This window comes from Prionailurus viverrinus, chromosome B4 (genome assembly GCF_022837055.1).
Source record: "Prionailurus viverrinus isolate Anna chromosome B4, UM_Priviv_1.0, whole genome shotgun sequence".
Classification (NCBI taxonomy): Eukaryota; Metazoa; Chordata; class Mammalia; order Carnivora; family Felidae; genus Prionailurus; species Prionailurus viverrinus.
The window spans coordinates 113,205,180-113,221,918 of NC_062567.1; positions in this window are offsets into that span (position 1 = coordinate 113,205,180).

Below are 16,739 nucleotides of genomic sequence, written 5' to 3' on the forward strand. Positions count from 1 at the left end.
CCAGGTTCCTGCAGATCTCAGAGTGGCACAGCCCTGGACTCTGTACATCCATCTGGGCTCTTGATGCCTTAAACGTCTCTTAACATTTACTTTATTACACTTATTTTGACGACTTGAGTTGTTAAGTAGCTCGTTATAAGATCCTAAGATTCAACAGAGACGTGCAGTCACTTTCCTAAGACCCCCCCCCCCCCAAATCAGCACCATCCTCAGATTAGAAGGTACTTTCAGGGTATTGGACCCAGGTTTTCCCCATCAGGATAGGACTGCTCAGGCTTCCAGAAAGACAAGAGCTGAGAACCTGGGCTTTGCTGTCAGACAGATCTCAGGCTGAGTCCTGCATGAACTACCTCCTTGCTGGGCAATCTTGGACAATTTACTGAACTTAGTTTCCATTTCCTCAGCTGTAAAATAAGAAGAATAACAGTATCGATCTTACAGTGTGTATCGCTGAAATGAGATCATGCGAGCAAAGCCCAGTGCCTGGCATCTAACGAGTTCTCATTTATGGTCGTTGTTTCATTTTGGCTTTTGTTTCTGTTGTTTTAATTGAGGGGTAATTGACATAGAACTTGGTATTAGTTTCAGGCGTACAACTTAATGATTAGGTATTTGTACATACTGCCAAAGGGTCACCACAATAACGTCTGTCACCATACATACAGTTTTTTTCCTCACGATGAGGACTTTTAACATTTACCGTGAGGGGGCGCCTGGGTGGCTCAGTCGGTTAAGCGTCCGACTGCGGCTCAGGTCATGATCTCATGGTCCGTGAGTTCAAGCCCCGCGTCGCGCTCTGTGCTGACGGCTCAGAGCCTGGAGCCTGCTTCAGATTCTGTGTCTCCCTCCCTCTCTGACCCTCCCTCGTTCATGCTCTGTCTCTCTCTGTCTCAAAAATAAATAAACATTAAAAAAAATTAAAAAAAAAAAGATTTACCGTGAGCAACTTTCAAATATGCAATACGGTATTATTAACTATAGTCATATGGTAGTTACTGATGTTCTAAATCAGGAAATCTGCTTGAGCCACCGCTAAATCCGAATACGTCCAAATGCCGCTGCCTGGCAGATGGTTGAGTCATGCATCATCGGGGGTAAGTCCCACTCAGGGGATCCGGTGCTTTGCTGTTGCCCTATCACCTCTGTGGGGACGGTTCCATGCAGGTGGTGACACAGGCTGGGAACGGGTGCGAGGAGGGGCATCTGTGGGTTGCTACGTGTGTGCAGTCACATTAATTTGCCCAAAGAAAATTATTATTTATGTTTTCCAGTTGCAGAGACCACGTACTAGAAAACTCTTAAGGTATTATTTGATGTTTCTTAATACTTAGACCTACTGCTTTATGACAAATTGCCAAGCAGTGGTCAGGAGTCAATTCACATTGAAGAAGATTAGGAGACTATTGACCCTTGAAAAGAACTCATTCGTGGGATGTTCATTATTCACACTGCATCCAGTCTCAACCCACCCTCTGGGCTTCTTATTTTACATTTATTTCCAGATTAACAGCCCAATTAGAAACCTATTGACTAAGGCCGTACTAAAGGCAATGACCCTTCACAGCTGCAAGCTCCCTCTTAAAGGCAAGTAGCATTGGCTCTCCCATTCCTGGGCTAACTCTGCCCCCTAGTGCTCACTCACACACTTGGGCACCAGCAACTGAGAGTCGCCTTTGTTATTTCTTTCCTCACAGGACGGGAACAGAGAAGGCCTGTCATCCCCACACCCGGTCTTTTCCAGCCCCTAACCCCCCTCAGTCTGTTCTGTGTAGTCAACCCAAAGGCTCAGATGTTGTTTCTGTCCTGTGTATTTGAAAGTAATTTAGCACACCAATCTTCTTAACGTGTTAAAAAGCGTTTCTCAGCAGGTTGGTGAGGATAAACCTCCGTGGGGGAAAGGGAAGGAGAGCTGTGATCGCTCCGGGACCTCCCCGGGGACCGGGGTGATGCCTGTAGCCAGGAGGTAGAGCCCTGGGCAGGCCCCTGACCCGTTCTGAGGTTTGGTTTCCTTGAGTGTAAGACGAGGGGAGGAGGCCCCACAGTCTCGCGTCTGTTGCACAGGAGAACCAGGTGATGATGGTGTGGGCAGAGGGCTGTGGCTTTCAAGCCCCGCTCTTGGACTAGAAATTGACCTTTGTCAGCCTTGAACTTCCCATCTTACAAAAGGAAATGATGACTTGCCCTGATAGTCGCACCATTTACTTGTGAAGGGTAGCGAGTCCGCAGTGCTTTGCTGGGCACGTTCCAGCCGCCCCCGCTGCGTGGTCAGAGGGGGCCGCTGAAGATGCCGATTCTCACTAGTGCCGGGCAGGGAAGGCGGGTGGGGATCACAGACCTGCATTTCTGATGGCGTCCTGGTGAGACTTTGACGTCCCACTACATTGTGAAGGCCGGGGGTGTAGTGGAAAAGAGACCGAGGGCCAGGAGGTCTGGGTTCGGTCTCCGCGGCATCATGAATTTTGTGACTTGGACGAAGTAAGTCACTTCACCTTGTTGGGCCTCAGTTTCCCCGTCTGTAAAAGGGGGCAGCTGGGCAGGGGATTCTGGAAGGACCCTTCTGACTATAGTATTCTGAGAGTCTGAGAGAAAACAGCAAGGCTCTGAAAAGAGTAAAATCTGCCCAGCGTAGGTCTTACTCCTTGAACCTCCTAGAAGAAAGACAGAATGTTAATTATTTGAGCAGCTAATTTTTCTGCAGCACTTCTGTGTGTCAGATCTTGGTCTAAGCTCTCCGCTTCCACGAACAGCTATCTGTAGCGTTATCTTGGTACAGAAATTATTAATGTGCAATTAATAATTAAGTGCTTTGGGGGAATGATTTCTAAATAGGAGCCTGATCAATAAGCCGGTTGTGGCTGGGGGGGGGGGGGGGGGGGAGGGGGTGGGCATCTTCAGCTAATGAAGGGGGCTACTCCCTGTCTCTGCTATGAAAAGAAAAATGTCACCAAACATTACACGCAGCCTGAGGGGTACGCGTGGAGGGGGAAGGGGCTGCTGTTGCCAGGCAACTAGCTCCTCATCACTAATCATGTGCATAAAAGCCATGGGTCTTCGTTTTCTGCACAGCTAGTGGGCCTCTCCCCCTTCTCCCACCCCCTGCTCCCCACAGCTGGCCTTCAGGCTCTGGTTCTAGACACTTGGACCTTGAAATAGGCCCAGGACCCCGTCAGTAATCCAGGGCGGGCTCTGCTGCAAGAAAGCAAAATGCAGAAAGATTCTTTGTGTCCATCTTAGAGGAGAGGAAGGCCCAGCACCAATATTCCAGAACACCCTTTCCTCCACTACAGCCTTTTGAGTGAGCCATCACCCCAGAGGCTTGCTCAGATTTGAGGGAAATCCCTTTCTGACCCCCGCATTCAAGGAAGGCTCTTGCTGTTTGCCATGTGGATGCTGAACAAACACGTGGGTCCCTGGGCTAGCTTTCAATGCGCTCTGCAAACACTTCTCTCTGGATGCGGCCAACTGTCCAATTAGGCAAGCTGTAAGCCTCTCCCTCTGGGGATTTGTTGTCTTAAAGAGCAAGGCCCCAGTGTGACCAGAGAATTTACAGAGCACATGTCCTACAGAGAAAATGCTCCCGCTGGGGCCCGGTCACCTTTCGGAAGAGGAGTGGAGAAGGCTGTTCCGTCCACGGAGTGCACGGGCAGGGGAAGAGCCGATATTATAATAGGCGTTTGCATCCGTTTCCTTCCAAAGCACACGGGCACTCTAGGAGGACGGAGGACTGTCTGTGCTGTGGGGAATTGGGTTGTGGCTCTGGAATTGTCAGAGGGCTGCTTTGGTCGATTTCGCAGACAAAAGTCGTAATAAGTATTGACTTAAAAGATCGCAGCCCAGAATGTGGAATGTACCGGCCCATTGACCTGCCCGAGTTCTACAGCTGTTCCGATCAAGTGTCTGCAGCTCAGACACTGCAAGAGCAAGAGAGGGGAAAGCACCACCCCCCGCAGGCCAGGCAGGCTGTGCTGCTCCTGGAGAGTGGTTGATGTGGGGACAATTTTCAGCTGCCTGTCACGGTCCTCTTCTCTCTCTCTGCTCCAGTCACAATGGCCTCCCTACTAGTCCTCAAAACACCCCTTGTCGGGCCTTGGCACTTGTCCCCTGGATGCTCCTACCCCAGGTCCGTAGATGACATGACACGTTCTCTGATGCCACCCTGTCTACAGTAATAGATCTGCCATTCCTGCTTACTCTCTCCACATTCCTTTTTTGGTTTATTTTTTGATTTGAGAGAGAGAGAGAGAGAAAGAGCACGAGCATGAGTGGGGGAGAGACGCAGAGGGAGAGATGGAGGGAGGGAGGGAGAGAGAGAGAGAGAGAGAGAGAGAGAGAATCCCAAGCAGGCTCCACACTCAGAATGAAGCCTGACACAGTGCTTGATCCTGCGAGCCTGAGATCATGACCTGAGCTGAAATCAAGAGTCAGACACTCAACCGATTGAGCCACCCAGGCACCCCTCCACATGCCATTTTTAATATTCTTCAAAGTACCTGAGTTCCCCTTCCTTCCTTCCTTCCTTCCTTCCTTCCTTCCTTCCTCTTTCTGTCCATTTTACGAACTCCTGCACCCCCGGCATCTGCCACAGTGTGTGTCCTGCAGCCAGCCCTCCACTAGCATCTACAGAGTCAGTCATGGACCCTGTGGCTCCATTCCGTTCCAGGAACGCATGGGGCTCTCACATCCTCACCCTCCAGGTACCCGGAGCTCCTCTCTGGAGGAAGTGCTGTGTGACTTTCTGGTATACCTTTACAGATATTTGATGTTGATCCAAACAAGTACACATACAGAGCCATATTCCTCCCCATCCATCCTTTGGAAAACAGTAATGGTAGAGGACTTTATATTTCTACTACGTCTTGCTTTTTCCACTCTGTGTATCTTGAAGATCATTTCAGATCGGTTCGAATAAAGCATCCTCATTTTTTTCTAAGGCTGAGGAATATTCCGATGGATGGACTATTCCGATGTACAGTCATTTATCTGGTTCCCCACAGATGGATATGTAGGCTGCCTCTTGTCTTTTGTTTCGGCAGAGTGTTGCAAATAATGCAATATATGACACACTGCGCATATGCGATCACATCCAGAGGGTAAATTCTTAGAAGTCAAACTGCTGAGTCAAAGGGTATGGCACTTGTAGTTTGGATAGATACTATCAAGCTTCTCTCTACAGACATTTACATAGCACCTGTCACACAGCACAGAGCACATGCATCTACACCCCTGCCAACAATCTATGAGGGAGCTTATTCCCTGCAGCCTCACCAAACTTTCTTTTATCTTTGCCAACCAGAGAGTTGAAAAGTGATATTGCAGTGCAATCTCATTTTGCATCTTCTTACTGTGAATAAGGTTCACCATGTCTCCATCTAAAAGGCGCGTGGATTTCCTTTCTCAGGAACCGCCCATTTTTCTACTAGATGGTTGGTCTTTGAAAAAAACAATCGATCAATAGGAACCCCGACATATTAGAAAAATTCATCTTGACTGTGATGTAAGTCACAAATATTTTCCCCTATATGTCATTTGCCTTCGGATAAAACCATAGTTTTCTGCCTTACAGATTATGTGTAGTCAAACGCATTCATATGTACGTGTGAGAGACTGCCACCTTTTTTAAAATTTTGTTTTTTCAACGTTTTTTATTTATTTTTGGGACAGAGAGAGACAGAGCATGAACGGGGGAGGGGCAGAGAGAGAGGGAGACACAGAATCAGAAACAGGCTCCAGGCTCTGAGCCATCAGCCCAGAGGCTGACGCGGGGCTCGAACTCACGGACCGCGAGATCATGACCTGGCTGAAGTCGGACGCTTAACCGACTGCGCCACCCAGGCGCCCCGAGACTGCCACCTTTTAGTTAACTTTTAAAATACTTTATCATGCCATTATGTGTTTAGCAGTATTCTTGGAAGCTGCATCTTTTATTGGTTATTTTTAAAGTGGTGCTTCCCAGACGGGGTTTTAGGATACGCTCTTAACTCTTGATGACTTGAGACGCTACCCTATTCCTTGAAGAATCTCGAGATTCTGGGGAAGTGCCCAAACCGTGATAACCCTCATCTGTTTGATGTTGGCTTTTAGAAATCTCTGTTGCAGAGAGTGACATTTTTTTGACTCCTTTTCAGGATTCCCGAATATACCACCTGTTTCGGTCTTTAATCATCTCTCGGCTGGTTACAGGTGCAGAAGGTTGAAGCAGCTGGAAAGCATCTGTTTCCAGAAAAAAGGACCCCCTCCCTCGTGCCACCTCCTTAACACACCAAGCAAAGCACACACCATGCCCCCACTGTCAGCTCAGTGGGCCTGCCCTCCCCGCACCTGGCTTTTCCATTTGCTCTGTCATCAGGGTCCCCCACTCTCTCCCTCTCTCCCTGCCGTGACTCCTCATTTGCTGGCCTCCGCTCCAGGCAGGCTGGCCTTTCCTATCTCTTCCTTGTAGCCTGTGGGTGGGGGGACTCACCCAGCTTTACTGGGGCCTGAGTAATGTTCATTCTTTTCAAGAAGATGAATACAAAGTTACCAGTACAAAATTAAATACGAAAGTAAATAGAAGGAGAATATAACAAAAACTATAAAGTTTTAAAAGCTGGAAAACACCACAAAAACACAAAATAGAGACAAATTATGTATTAGTTTGTATTAATTGTCCGACATGCTTCTAAAATACTTTTTCCAAGGCGCCTGGCTGTCTCAGTCAATGGGGCATGCAACTCTTGATCTCGGGGTTGTGAGTTTGAGCCCCATGTTGGGTGTGGAGATTACTTAAAAATAAAATCTTTAAATAATAATAATAATAATAAAGTAAATTAGGGTCACCTTGGTGGCTCAGTCAGTTAAGCGTCTGACTTCAGCTCAGGTCACGACCTCGTGGTTTGTGGGTTCGATCCCCATGTCAGGCTCTGTTCTGACCACCCATAGCCTGGAGCCTGCTTCGGGTTCTGTGTCTTCTCCCTCCCTCCCCGCCCCTCCCCTGATCATGCTCTGTCTCTCTCTCAAAAATAAACATTAAAATTTTTTTTAAATGAATTACTTTTTGCCCCTCCTTTTTGGCTTCATACTCTTTGTCTCTTAATATGACGATAAGTTTGAAATACCATTATCCAGAGGAAGCATAGACTTCAGTCTTTTTTCTAGCAGGGCTGATCGTCTAGAAAATATACTTTAGCATCGTAACATGTTATTGGCAGTGTCTTGCTAATATATAGCCCAACATGTTAGACTGTACAAATCATGCAACTTCACATGCAGACATCCTCACTGTTGTTTCAATCTTACAGAATTAAATCCACAGGAATCCGAGGAAATTCCATTTTTCACAATTTCCGTCAAAAAAGAAAGGCATGCATAGTATGTTTACATGGCTTTATCTGGTATATCCCTGACAGGGGAGAATTTAAATTTTGGCCAGAAGACAAAATTCAGTCCCCCTTTTTACGGTTCTACGCATCTGATAACTGGAAGGATTTTTCCACGGACCAACAGCTGGTCCGACGTTTCCAACCTGTTTCTCCTCCGTGCCTCACATATTTCTGGAGGCCACCACTGTGGGACACATTGATATCTGAGACCACCACTAGCCCTGCACCTTGTTGTCACCAGGCCGGGCAAGTCAAGGCGGCGAGAGTCTTCCTAAACACCACTCCGACACCCTGCCAAGAAGCAAACTTAAGGAAACAACCGGAGGCCATATAAATCTATTGCATTTAATACACAGTAAATGTGTCCTCATCTCAATTTCCCCTTTGGTTGCTTTCAAAAATGCCCATGGTCACAGCAAAGCGAGGGAGAGGGAGGATTCAACAGGGAGGAGGCTGAAATGGAAAGAGACTGATGTGGTCGTCATAACTTGCAACTGATGTACCTCCTAAAAATTGTGCAGAAGCACACGAACACGACTCCCAGCCAGGACCGCGGCGGGTCTCCTGTGAGTGAGTGGCCTGAAAGCTTACACTTCCTTAGTTTCAAGACAGGGGCACTTCTGTCCCTGCTGTCTGGCCCCACCCCCACCCACCGCCCCACTGTCTGGCCCTCATTCAAAATAACTTATGTACGTGTCAACATGGTCTTGACCTCCAGGGACAGAGACCCAAACGAAACAAACTAAACGGAGGATATACCGATTCCTGAACTGCCGGCCCCAAGAACAACCGGAACCAGTCCTCTCCACCTGTCCTCTCTCTGCACCTCACTTTCCATCTCGACAAGTACAGAATAAAGCTTCACCCTCACGGAGGCTTGATCTCCAGCAACTCCATACTTGAATTGCATCGTGTGGCCACCCACCCAAGGGAAACTCAGGCTGGGACTCAGCCTGGGCCAAGTTCAAGGGACTCAGGCTGGGCCGGCTTGCCTCTCTAGCACTGTGGGGGGTACACCTAGTGGGGAACATCCCCACTAGACGTTCAAGGTTGGAGTAGGGAGGAAGGGAGGGGTGCTATGGTAGACAGGACAATGGCCCCTCAAAGACGTTCAAGCGCCAATCCCTGGAACTGAGAAATGCGTTTCCCTACACGGCAAAGGGATTTTGTGAATGTGATTAAGTTAAGGATCAGGGCTTTTTGTTGTTGTTGTTTTGTTTTGTTTTTTAAGTAGGCTTCATACCCAGCAAGCGAGGCTCACCCACTAAAGTAGGCCTTTTCTCTCCTCCCTCCGAGTCCTACCCTTCTGCTATGGGGCCTGTGTCCCCTGGATTCATAGGTTGAAATCCTAACTCTTGGGATCTCAGGATATTATATTTAGAGTATATGGACTGTATGTGGAGAGAAGATCTTTAAAGAGGTAATAAAGGCAAAAATGGGGTCATACCAGTGGCCCGTAGTGCAATGCGACTGGTGTCCTTATAATGAGAGGAGATTAGGACGCAGACACGTACAGAGGGAAGAGATGCCGGTAGAAGACAGCCATCCCTAAGCCCAGGAGAGAGGCTTCCGAAGAAACCAACCCCACAGACACCTTGATCTCTGACTCCCAGCCTCCAGGATTGTGAGAGACGACATTTCTGTTGAAGTCACCCGGTCTGCAGTATTCGTCCTGGCAGCAAAACCAGGCACTGCCCTTCAAGGCAGCGGTGAAATCCTACCCCCTTTCTCACACCGCCTTTGGTTAGCCCAGCTCACGGTGGGGCCATTGTCTCCCCATTGTCTCAGAAGGCCTGGAGGCTGAGAGTCGCCAACAGTTTAACACCAGGATCACAAACCCTAACGCCTGCAGGCCAGGAAGAGAACTCACAGCGAGTGACGAGTGACGAGTGACGAGTGATGTGGCTAAGTATAAGGAAGCCATAGAAAACCGTTCCCAAAAGTAGCTCCCTCCTAGTCAATCCTGTCTGCCTTTAGTTTTCTCACGTCCCACTGAGGACAGATACAAGAAACATTCTTCTCTCTTCCTGTCAGAGCTGCGGGTCAAAGTGGCAATGGGAGGGGAGCTGGGCACCTGTCCTCATCCTCGGGTCCGGGAGCCTGCGAGGAGGGGCCGAGCTGAGCTGGCACATACACCCTGCCCTATGCAAAGGGCAGCCGCTGCTCAGCTCCAGCCCGTTGTCACCAGGGGCCAGTACAGGTACCAGGGCTGCTAGAATTTTCCAGGTTTTCAAAAGAAGCCGGAAATCTTGGTTTAAAACAAAAACAGGAAATCTGATTTTTTTTTAAATTTTTTTTTCAACGTTTTTATTTATTTTTGGGACAGAGAGAGACAGAGCATGAACGGGGGAGGGGCAGAGAGAGAGGGAGACACAGAATCGGAAACAGGCTCCAGGCTCCGAGCCATCAGCCCAGAGGCTGACGCGGGGCTCGAACTCACGGACCTCGAGATCGTGACCTGGCTGAAGTCGGACGCTCAACCGACTGCGCCACCCAGGCGCCCCAGGAAATCTGATTTTTAAAATACTGACAACTTATTCAAAAATCTCTTAAATCTCTGCTGGCTACTCCACACCTATCAAGGATGGCTGCTCTCAAAAACCAGAAGTGTTGGGGCGCCTGGGTGGCGCAGTCGGTTAAGCGTCCGACTTCAGCCAGGTCATGATCTCGCGGTCCGTGAGTTCGAGCCCCGCGTCAGGCTCTGGGCTGATGGCTCGGAGCCTGGAGCCTGTTTCCGATTCTGTGTCTCCCTCTCTCTCTGCCCCTCCCCCGTTCATGCTCTGTCTCTCTCTGTCCCAAAAATAAATAAACGTTGAAAAAAAAAAATAAAAAAAAAAAAAACAACAAAAAAAAAACAAACCAGAAGTGTTGACAAAGATGTGGAGAATTTGGGGCTCTCGTGCATTGTTGGTGGGAATGTAAAATGGGGCAGCCACTGAGGCAAAGAGTATGGAGCCTCCTCCAAGAATTAAAAATGAGACTATCAGATAATCCAGCAACTCCAGTTCTGGGTATATGCTCAAAAGAACTGAGAGCAGAGTCTCAAAGATGTCTGCACAGCCATGTTCAGAGCCGAAAGGTGGAAACAACCCGTGTGTCCATTGGCAGATGAATGGATAAGCAAAATGTGATACATATACACACACGTACACACATACACAATGGAATATTCTTCCGCCTTAAAGAGGAAGGAAACGGATGACCACCTCCATTTCAATGAATACAATATGGATGAACCTGGAAGACATTCTGTTAATGAAATAAGCCAGGCTTATTGTTTTATTTCCCAAAAAGACAATACTGGGATCTCTGGGCGGCTCCGTCGGTTGAGTGACCAACTCTTGCTGTAGGCTCAGGTAGGATCCCAGGGCCATGGGATCGGGCCCTGTGTCAGGCTCTGTGCTGGGCCACTCTCTTGGGACTTGGGTCTCTCTCTCTCTCTGTCCCTGTCCCCTGATCATGCACTCTCTCTAAAAGAAAAAAGAAAAAAATTGGGGGTGCCTGGCTGACTCAGTCGGTTAAGCGTCCCGGGTCACGATCTCATGGTTTGTGAGTTTGAGCCCCGCATCAGGCTCACTGCTGTCAGTGCAGAGCCCACTTCGGGTCCTCTGTCCCCCACTCTCTGCACCGCCCCCCACTCTCATGTGCTCTCTCCCTCAAAAATCAATAAACAGAAGGGAAAGTGGGTGATGGGCAGAGAAGAGGGCGCTTGTTGAGATGAGCACAGGGTGTTGTATGGAAACCAATCTGACAGTAAACTATATTAAAAAAAAACAAAAATCAATAAACATTTTAAAAAATTAAGAAAAAATTTTTTTAATTTTTAAAAATTAAAAAAAAAGACAAATACTGCATGATTCAATTTATAGGAGGTCCCTAGAGTAGTCAAAATTATAGAGGCAGAAAGTAGAGTGCTGGTTGCCAGGGGCTGGGGAGGGAGGGGAGGATGGGGAGTTAGTGTTTAATGGGACATAGTTACAGTTTTGTGAGAGGAAGAAAGTTCTGGAGAAGGATGGTGGTGATGGTCGCACCATGAATGAACTTTATAGTACTCAAGTGTACGCTTAAATAGGGTTAAGACAGTGAATCTGATGGTATGTTTATTTTATCAGAATAAAAATTTTGGGGGGGGGGGAGATCTTTGCCGGCTAGAATTGTTATTGCCAAACAAGACACATGTAAGGGCTAGATTCAGCCCACAGGCCACCAGTTTGCAAGCTCTGGTTTAACACTTCATTTTTTCCAGTTGTTCCATGTGTTCACGTCTTATTTACCCAACCAGAAGGTACTAGAAGGTGAAATTCTGTGGAAGTAGGAGCTGTGTCTTAAAGGCCTTTCCTATCCATCAGAGCAGGTGCTCAGGGCTCTGCAGTGGGCAAGTCACAGGTGCCCTGCCAAATATCTGATCACACACACAGACACACACACACGCACACCTACTTAGCATAAAGTTGCGCAGCACACAGACCGGTGCCCAGAGGAGGCTGCACTGTGGAAGCTTCGGAGTGGAGAAAGCACAGCCTTTGAAGCAGTGAAAGGAACTCCCTCTGAGTAAGATGTGGAGACGGTGTCAGAAGAGATGAGGCCGAGAGGGTGAGTGAGTCAGAAAAGTGGGCCTTGTACGTTGCATTGAGGAGCCTCACCCCATCCCAGTGGGAAGGGAGGGCACTGAAGACCCTTCAGCAGGACGTGACAGGACTGGATTTGCTTTTGAGATTAAGTCATGAGAACCAGAGCCCGGAACTCACACTCAGGAAACAGCTAAGCGCCCCTCAGCTACAGCCCTCCAGGGCCTCGCCTGCTCGTGTTCAGACAATGAGGGGGTTGGAACCCGGACAAGCCTGAGGGGCTTCAGTGGGAGGGGCGACACTTGAATACATGCCCTGTTCAGAGCGGGTTGCCGTGTGTGCGCGTGTGTATGCGTGTGTGTGCCTGTGCTTGTGTATGTATGTGCACATTGCATGTGCATGTGTGCGCTAGAGGGGGAGGGTATGGATCTCAGCAAGCTGACCGTCCACAGGTTCTGCCTATTTCCTTCCTTTATACCTTCGCTAACGAGTTCCAGGCCTGGTCAGTGAAGGAGGTGCAGCCAACAGATCATCTTTGCACCCCCCGCCGCCCCCCCCCCCCCCCCCCGGGGAAACCTGGAGGGAGGTATTTACTGAGAGCCCTCGCTTTAACCTGATCCCAGACACCAGTCCCGAGCACTCAGTAACCCGTGGCAACCCCTAGAGGCTGCTACAGGCTCAGTTATGAGGATGGCTACCCAGGGAACCTGCGGGTTCCCCAGACACCGGAATGGCTGAGCCGTGGGGATCGCAGGGCGCGATCATGAGCTGCCTAGGCGTGCGTGGAATTCTCGCGCCGACGAGGTCTGAAGGGACAAATGCCCGTTCCCCTAAGACCCTCTCTGAGGGAAAGATAAATCTTAGAAGAAATGATGTGAACAAACAGGATCCTTCTCTGGTGGCCAACATGTATTCACTGTGCACCGTTTAATAACTGCACGTTTATTAAGGGTATGTCTCTCACTTTGCTCACGGGCAGTTCTTCCAACACTGGGACTTGAAACAGTTTCTTCAGAAAGGACCACAAGTAGCGGTGCCTCATAATGACTGGAAAACTGGAAAACACTGGCCAGAGCAGCCACGTGGAAGGGGCAGTTTGGGAAGTGGTGAAGTGTAGGGACGGACGGGGACAATTATTTTTGGAGGTCTGGTGATTAGGAACCAGGTAGCCGCTGGGCTGCCGGACCCAGGGATTTTGTACTTGGAGATGGAGGCTTCACTCTTTCTTCCCAATCTTGACCATTGGTACAAAGGCCAGGGTGCCCCGCGATTGTCATCAACATATACTCAAATCAAGATGCATTATGCATATGAACAGGGATGCTTCCAAAGGAGCCCAGAGCTCTGCACTGTCCTTTCTTCTCTCCTTTCCCTGCTCGGGATCTCATCTTCACACCCCGTCTGCCTGTGGAACAACTGGGATTCTGCGTGAGGCTTCCCCTAAGCAACCAACAGCAGCCACCAGAAACATCGATCGCTTCAAGACAAGTCTCAGCCCCTGCTTCCAACCAGACCGCTACTCCAACACCCCACGCTGGACTTTAGACCTCGGCGCGGGAGACGGCCGTAGCCCCTGCCTGACACGGGGCGGCCCTGCTATCGATGTCCCATGGGTGACCGAGAGAAGTCACCTAGAGGTGCGCTGAGAACAGAGAAGCTCAATGAGATGGAGCCCAAGAATGCGCCCCCTCCACTTGGGAGAGAAGGGTTCCATCCTCCCTGAGCCCCACATTCCACGTATTCTGCTCCCAGCCTACTCTCAAATCGCCCATTCTCTGGGCTCCACCGGACCCCCTCACCCCACCCACTCTCCAGGCTCAAGGCCTGCACGCTCAGCCAAAGCAGACCACTTGCTGCGCCTTAAGCTAGTGCACACATTTCTGCCTCCACCTGCACATTTGTTGGAGGCATATGCCATGTGACCATTCTGACGCACGTCACGTTTCATGTGACCATTCTAAAACACCCACCACAAAGGTACTCAAAGTGCGGCTTAATCTTAAAACTTAAAAGTAGTCCTAAGTGAAAAGGACAAATGAGGGATCGGATGAGGGTTCATACAGAGAGATGGATATGTTATCTCTTGAACACACTACTCAGCAACAACAGCCACAAACTCAATATTTAATCATTTGTTTCTTCCCCCAACTACCTAAAAATATCCTTCACGCCAGAATAGCTGCTTCAGGATTGCCACATTAGTATGTCACAAGTTTGCTCACCCTGTTTTCTCCAGCTTCCCGATCCCTGAGTCAGTTAGAAATGCCTTATGGCTTAATTAGTGGCCACCAACAGGGACTTAAGCAAGAGAGATATTTATGACTTCGCATCACAAGAAGTCTGCAGGTGGATGATTCTTAGCATTGATTCAGCTGCTCAGCAGAGCCAGCTGACAGGGTCCCAGCCTCTTTCCATTTTTCGACTGCCATCCTTAGCGCATTAGCTATGAGTTCTCACTCTTGTCACCTCATGGTTACGAGATGGCTGCCACAGTTCCAGGCATCATATCTTTATACAAGGCATGGCGGCGGGGGGCAGTGCGGGGGGGAAGGAAAAGGAGCAGTAGTTAAGAGGCTGTTACAACTGTCCTGGGACAAACTGAATCAGAACCAACCTAGTGGTGGTTGACATGGAAAGAGGACAGATTTGAGATACACTTAGAAGGCAGACGGGGCACCTGGGTGGCTCAATCAGTTAAGCGTCCGATTTAGGCTTAGGTCATGGTCTCAAGGTTCGTGGGTTCAAGCCCCGGGCTGGCTCTGTGCTGACAGCTCAGAGCCTGGAGCCTGCTTCGGATCCTGTGTCTCCCTCTCTCTCCGTCCCTCTCCGCTCGCACCCTGTCTCGCTCTCAAAACTAAACAAACATTAAAAAAAAATTTTTTTCTCTGCCCCTCGCCTGTTCATGTTCTGTCTCTGTCCCAAAAATAAAAAAAAAAAAAAGGGGCGCCTGGGTGGCGCAGTCGGTTAAGCGTCCGACTTCAGCCAGGTCACAATCTCGCGGTCCGTGAGTTCGAGCCCCGCGTCGGGCTCTGGGCTGATGGCTCAGATCCTGGAGCCTGTTTCCGATTCTGTGTCTCTCTCTCTCTCTGCCCCTCGCCTGTTCATGTTCTGTCTCTGTCCCAAAAAAAAAATAAAAAATAAAAAAATTTAAAAAAAAAAAATTTTTTTTTAAGGGAGAATTGGCGTGATTCAATCGTGGCAGTGATGAGAAAGATGGCTTCGAGGTTTCTAGCTTGGGTGATAAGGTAGATAGTGGTGGTGGTGGTGATGGAAGGAACAGATCTGGTGTAAGGGAAAAACAGTGACCTTGGTGTTTTTAGTCTGGTGTTTTAGTTCGAGGACCTCTAACATCCAGGTATAGACATTTTATAGAAAACTTGAAAATGAATCTGTAACTCAGAAAAGAGGTAGGTGCTATGTAATTGCGGTAGTATTTGTCACACTGGTGATACTGAAATCACGCAGAGTGTGTAGAAAGGAGGTGGGTTGGAGATAATGGAGCCAGAGATCTCTGATACACAGAGAAGTAAAGGAGACCTGGGGGGCAGGAAATTTCCTGAAGGAGGACAGAGACTCAACAAACAGGAAGAGATCTGCAGTGTTGAGTGATCCAGAGCTGTGAAATATATGCACTGGTTTTGGCACTTCGATAGCTGATGACCTCACTGAAACCAGTTTATGGGAGGGAGGCACACTCCCTACAAACTCTATTTTATAGGGAGTTTGAGACATCTTGGGAAATGAGGAGGTAGAGACTATTCCTGTTGGGGGCTTTTTAGAAGAGGTATTCCTCTCTGTAAAAGGCAAGTAGTAAGGAGAGCCTGCAACATCTATTGTGCTTTTCTGTGTGACGATGTGATGGCTGGATCTGAGGCAGCTATCTTGTGACCAGTGGGGGAGACATTGTTGATACACTGAGGTTAGCAAAGCAGAAGGATGGCATGAGGTTGGTCCTTGGCCTTCACTGAGCTGATGAACTAACCTTGTGGACACCTACCTCTCAACTTCTTTTTAAGTGAGAAAAGTAAGAGGTCCCTGGGTGGCTCAGTCGGCTAAGCATCCGACTTCGGCTCAGGTCATGATCTCACAGTTCGTGAGTTCGAGCCCAGTGTCGGGCTCTGTGCTGACAGCTCAGAGCCTGGAGCCCGCTTTGGATTCTGTTGTCTCCCTCTCTCTCTGCCCCTCCCCCACTTGCTCTTTCTCTCTCTCAAAGAGAAACATTTAAAAAATTTTTTAAAGTGAGAAAAATAAGTCCTTGTTGCCGAAATCACTTTTACTCTTCTTGTGAATGGTGTGTTCAGCACGCTGTTCATGAGATGTGATAAAAATGAACTTTATTGTTCCTCACCATCCCTGGAAACTACTTAGCGGAGATCGTATCTCCATACTCCTAGATGAAAACTCTGGCAGACCATGACTTTGTCCTCACCCTTAGGTGACAGACAGTCTGAAGTCACTTTCAATGGCAAATGCAGTCACAGTTCTGGAATTCAAATGGCCCAAGATTCATAAAAATCCCTGCACCTGATTCTGCATCAAATCTCCCCTCCACCACCAGGCCAATGTGAGGCCCAACGCCTGAGGTGGAGAGGGGCACAGAGCTGGCTTCTTTCTTTTTCTACCTCCTGCTTCTCCTCCTCCCACTCAACTCTTACCTCTACCAGTCTTCTAGGGTACATTGGTCCCTTAGGATGTGGGGTGGTCTTTCCTGAACAGGTACTGCTGTAAGCTGGCTGAGGCTCTCTGGGCCAGGCAGATGTGAAAGCTTCTGTGGGCTCTTAGAATATTCCCGTCTCTGAGGGTTCTTCTCTGC